The sequence below is a fragment of the Nansenia antarctica genome (assembly GCF_963989245.1).
Source record: "Nansenia antarctica genome assembly, chromosome: 18".
Lineage (NCBI taxonomy): Eukaryota > Metazoa > Chordata > Actinopteri > Argentiniformes > Microstomatidae > Nansenia > Nansenia antarctica.
The window spans coordinates 15,644,381-15,649,877 of record NC_137691.1 but is presented as its reverse complement, the minus strand read 5'-3'; positions in this window follow the sequence as shown (position 1 = coordinate 15,649,877).

The following is a 5,497-nucleotide window of genomic DNA, read 5'->3' as shown; positions in this document are numbered from 1 at the left end:
TACTTAGTTAACTAGAACACTACTTTACATTGTTAGCAGGCTCACAAAACAAGCTGTGTTAATTGACTAGCGATGTGTCATTGATTTTTAACAACGCGGAAATATCTTCACATTTTTCTAAAGAAGTCCGATCATTACATCGGATCCCGACATGAGGACCTAAGCATTAGAATGTGTCACAATTAGTATCCCCTACTATTCAATTCGACTCAATTCTATTCCATTCTCTTCTCTTGAGGAGACCTCCACCACCAGAACCCGGTTGGACCACAGCCAGTTTGTGCCTTCCCTGTGTGTCAGGCAAGCTCACACAGACGACAGTGACAGGACCAAACCCAGCCTCTCAATAGACACAGCAGCGATCAATACAAACTGATTACATGATTGGATCCGCTGGGGTCTAAAACTGCACCGATCAATCAGGCTTGCAGGGCGCTCCAGTCAGCAGTCCCTTACCAGGAGTGATGGGAACAGAGAGAAACCTGCCCTGGGCGTGGGACAGGATGGGAAAATGTGACACGTTGTAGTCTTTAGGGGGTAGGGGCTAGGGGTTGGTTATGGACTGAGGGTTCATGTAGATACATGTGACAGGTTCTAATCTTTTGGTCCCCATATCGGCAAACCAATCAAAATGTTACGACTTTTCTTTTGAAACACGGAACTATGTTTCAACGTTGTTGACAATCACAAACTCGCTAGTCAAGGTAAAATAATGTAACGCAATGGACTGGGAGAATAATCTCCACTGCTACCTAGTTAACTAGAACACTACTTTACATGGTTAGCGGGCTCACTAAACAAGTGCTTGACTAGCGATGTGTCATTGATTTTCCACAACGCTGAAATGTTGTTGAAAAAGAAAAAGTCTGATGATTACATCAGATCCCGATATGTGGACCAAAGCATTAGAACGTGACATGAATACTAAATCCCTATATGGAACTAGCCAGCCAATGGCCTCGCGACGCCCACCAGACCCAAACCTATACAGTCCTTTAGAGACATGGAGGGAGATTATGTCAACAGGACCAACAGGGCCCCAGTGTTTCAAAATTCTTAATCTAGATCAGTAATTTCTGAATTTCTTTCTGCTATCCAGGATCATGGACTGCACATATAGAGCGCCTTTATCCAAAGCGCTTTACAATGGCCTCTCATTCACCCATTCACACACACATTCACACACCAATGGCGGCAAGCTACCATGCAAGGCGCTGGCCCGCTCACTGGGAGCAATTTGGGGTTCAGTGTCTTGCCCAAGGACACTTCGACATGTGGCCAGCCGGGGCTCGAACCGCCGATCTGCCAACCTTGCGATCATTAGACGGTGGCTCTACCTCCTGCGCCACAGCTGCACAGGATCAGATTTATCTGTCAGATTCGGGAGTCGTATAGGGGGGGAAATCAGCTAGCTCGATCTGATCCTGGATAGCAGACAATAATCCGGATCATTCTGGTCGAGATTTAAAGTTTTTAAATACCGGACCCAGAGGAGAACTCAGTAAACAACACTGTATTTATCAAAGGCAACGCTATTCCCTCAACCAGTCACTCAACACATTGTTCTATTAAACCTCTAACCCATCATCTTTTAAGCTTTCTCTCTTATCCTCTGTTTCCCCAACCTCCTCCTCCTCCTCCTTCCCTCCTTCACTCATCCCTCACTCCTCCCTGACAGCACAACAATCCCACGCAACAGAGTCACAGTCAGCTTCCATTCACATTTCCCACACTCCATATTTCTGAAATAGAAACCAGAGCTTGTGTGTGTCCTAACAGCAGCCAGAAAATGAGATGCAAAATAAAAAACCCAAACATTTCCCTGAGAGAGATACTGTATTCTGCCAAGGGGTAGCTAGCTGGGGCGTTACCACGACCACACTACGGTGGCTGAGGTTCAACGGGCTGAGCTCGGAGGAAACGGTGACCCTTTGACCCCATTGGGGGGTTTGATTTCAGCACGTTTTAAACATGGTTTTATAATCTGAAACAGGGTTGCCGGGTCCGCGGTCCTTCGGGGGAACAACAGGTCCTGGATGTGGGTTTAAGCTGCACGGGCCCGTGATGAAGGGAAGAAGGTTTAATTGGTTTTATAATGAGTCTGGTCCTGGCGAGCTCTGCTGACGTGCATAGCATACACATACACACACACCTACTGTACGCACGCACACACTTACACACACACACACACACACATATGGACACACACACACATATGGACACATACACTCACACACATGCAAACACACTGGACACATACACTCACACACACACATATGGACACACACACACACACACATATGGACAGATACACTCACACACGTGCAAACACACACACACACACATATATGGACAGATACACTCACACACACGCAAACACACACACACACACACATGGACACATACACTCACACACACACACACACACACAGTACGGCCGTGCTGCTACACACACACACACACATGGACACACATACACACACACACACACACACACACATATGGACAGATACACTCACACACATGCAAACACACATACACACACATATACGACATACATACACACACACACCTACTGTACGCACGCCACACTTACACACACACACACATATGGACACACACACACACACACACACATATGGACACATACACTCACACACATGCAAACACACACACTGGACACATACACTCACACACACACATATGGACACACACACACACACACACATATGGACAGATACACTCACACACACGCAAACACACACACACACACATGGACACATACACTCACACACACACACACAGTACGGCCGTGCTACTACACACACACACACATGGACACATACACACACACACACACACACACACACACAGTACGGCCGTGCTACTACACACACACACATGGACACATACACACACACACACACACACACACACACACGCACACACACACACACACACAGTACGGCTGTGCTGCTCTAGCTCAGCCAGAGTGTGCGGTGGTGGAGTTGTAGGTAGAGTTGAAGTACTGCCGGCGGTTAGACTGTAAGTGAATGTTGAAAGGTGGTCAGTATTTAACAAGGTTCATCGCCTGCCTGCTATGCCATCAACCTTAGCTAATGAAGCTCAGGAGGAACGTGTCATGTTATATAAGTAGGAATCAGCATTACAAGGTGCAAAACATATGAACCACAAACCACAGTGCACTTCAGAGGCTCTTACAGTGTACGTACTGCAATATATTTGTAGTAATATTGTATTATAGTATTATATAATAATATAGTTGTAATATATCTCTTTGGGCCCAGTGCACCAGGTAGGATGGAAACTACTGTAGGCTCTTACTTTGTTTTTTTATTATTATTATTATTATTATTATTATTATTATTATTATTATTATTTAGCCCTTATTTTATGAGGTAAGTTGGGGCGTCTGTGGTGCAGGAGGTAAAGCTGGTGTCTAATGATCGCAAGGATGGCAGATCGGTGGTTCGAGCCCCGGCTGGCCACATGTCGAAGTGTCCTTGGGCAAGACACTGAACCCCAAATTGCTCCCAGTGAGTGGGCCAGCGCCTTGCATGGTAGCTTGCCGCCATTGGTGTGTGAGTGTGTGTGTGAATGGGTGAATGAGAGCCCGTTGTAAAGCGCTTTGGATAAAGGCGCTATATACTGTAAATGCAGTCCATTTATCCAAGAACATTCTCTCTTTTGCGGCAACGACCGAGTGGAAAGGGATGAACGAGCCAATTGAAAACAAGGGATAGACAAGACAGATGAGGCAATGTAATTCACCTCTGAATGGTACTTACCTACCACAAGTGTTTCTTCCTTCTTGACTCTCAGAATAAAAGGAAATTGCCTCTCAGCATTTCATACAAACAAGACAAGCTTCTTTCTGTATTACCACACAAACAGCCATTAGGCTGTCATACGATGCTGTGTATTCTTAGAATGGGTTTAATGAAAACAACCTGCTACCTCAGATCTGTTTGTATCCTAGTTGCGTCGTGTTTCTGCGCTTCCATCCTTTAAATGCCAACGAAAAACAAGACACAAGCCTAGAAGATTTCAGACTGCCTAAGGTCAGTTGTACAGCTGCCAGACAGCTTCCCAGTACTTTGCATACTTTTCTATTTAAATGATATTCTATATTAATTATTTATATGTACGTAGAACTGACTTTAAGGTCATTTAAGTCCAGACAATCATTTGTGAAATGTAATAGAGGAAGGCAACATCATCTTTACAAGCAAATCTCATCTTTCCAATGTTTCAGAGGTGGATGTCTTTGAAAGATGATTACATTGTTTACATGATGGTATTGACAAATGTGACACGTTCTAGTCTTTTGGTCCGCATGTCGGCAACCAATCAAAATGTTCAGACTTTTCTTTTGAAACACACAGAACTACGTTTCAACGTTGTTGAGAATCACAACACAACCTCGCTAGTCAAGCCAAAATACTGCAACGCAATGGATTCGGTGAGTAATCCCCACTGCTACCTAGTTAACTATAACACTATTTTACATTGTTAGCAGGCTCACAAAACAAGCTGTGTTAGTCGACTAGCGAGTGTGTCATTGATTTTTAACAAAGCAGAAATGTATTCAAAAGTCCGATCGTTACATCAGATCCCGATTTTATGCGGACCGAAGCATTAGAACATGTCACAAATCAATCCTGCAGAACATGTCCATATGTGGCCAGCCTGCACACAGTGGGGTGCAGTATCCAAACATATGGATCACGCACTGGGACGCTCTCCAGCTAATCAGTGTCAACCTGCCACTTAGCCAGCGAGAAGCCGGTCTCTCTGCTGCCAGGGTTCTCACGCACACAAAGCCGTGGCAGTACATCACCTGCCACCCTTATCCACCTCCACTGGCGGTCAAGTGCCGCATCTCCTACAAGATCCTCCACCTCACCTACAAGTCCCTCTATGCCCGTGCCTCCCAGTACTTATCCGATGCCCCTCCCCGGATCTCTTACTTCCTGGATGGTACAGACACTGGTAGGGTCATCATATGAACAAGCCTGGTCAAACTGATTGACTTTCACATTTTCGTTTCAAGTGAAACATAATGTGAGCTTGCGAGATTGGGGGCTGGTTCCACCACGCTAACGTTCAACCACAGTTCCCTGTCATGACTCTGGTACATCCGTTCTTAGAACAAAAGGTTCCACTGTACTGTATGTACAACCAACAATTGTTCTTCGTCTGTGTCTGTGGGTGAACCCTTCTGAACTTTTTTTTAACCCTTTTTCAAAGAGTCGCTATAGGCAGTGGTGGACTCAGGCTGTTTGAAGGGCAGGGGCGAAAAGAAAAAAAGGGCAACATGGGACCCCATCAGTGCACATGGTCAAGTTTAGACCATTGGAAGGGCAGCCAATAGGGCACATCCTCTAATTTTGCCACTCAAAAGGGCACTTTAGTGCGACGTTTTTCAACCGTGGGGGCACATGGTCAAATTTAGACCATTGGAGGGGCACCAATA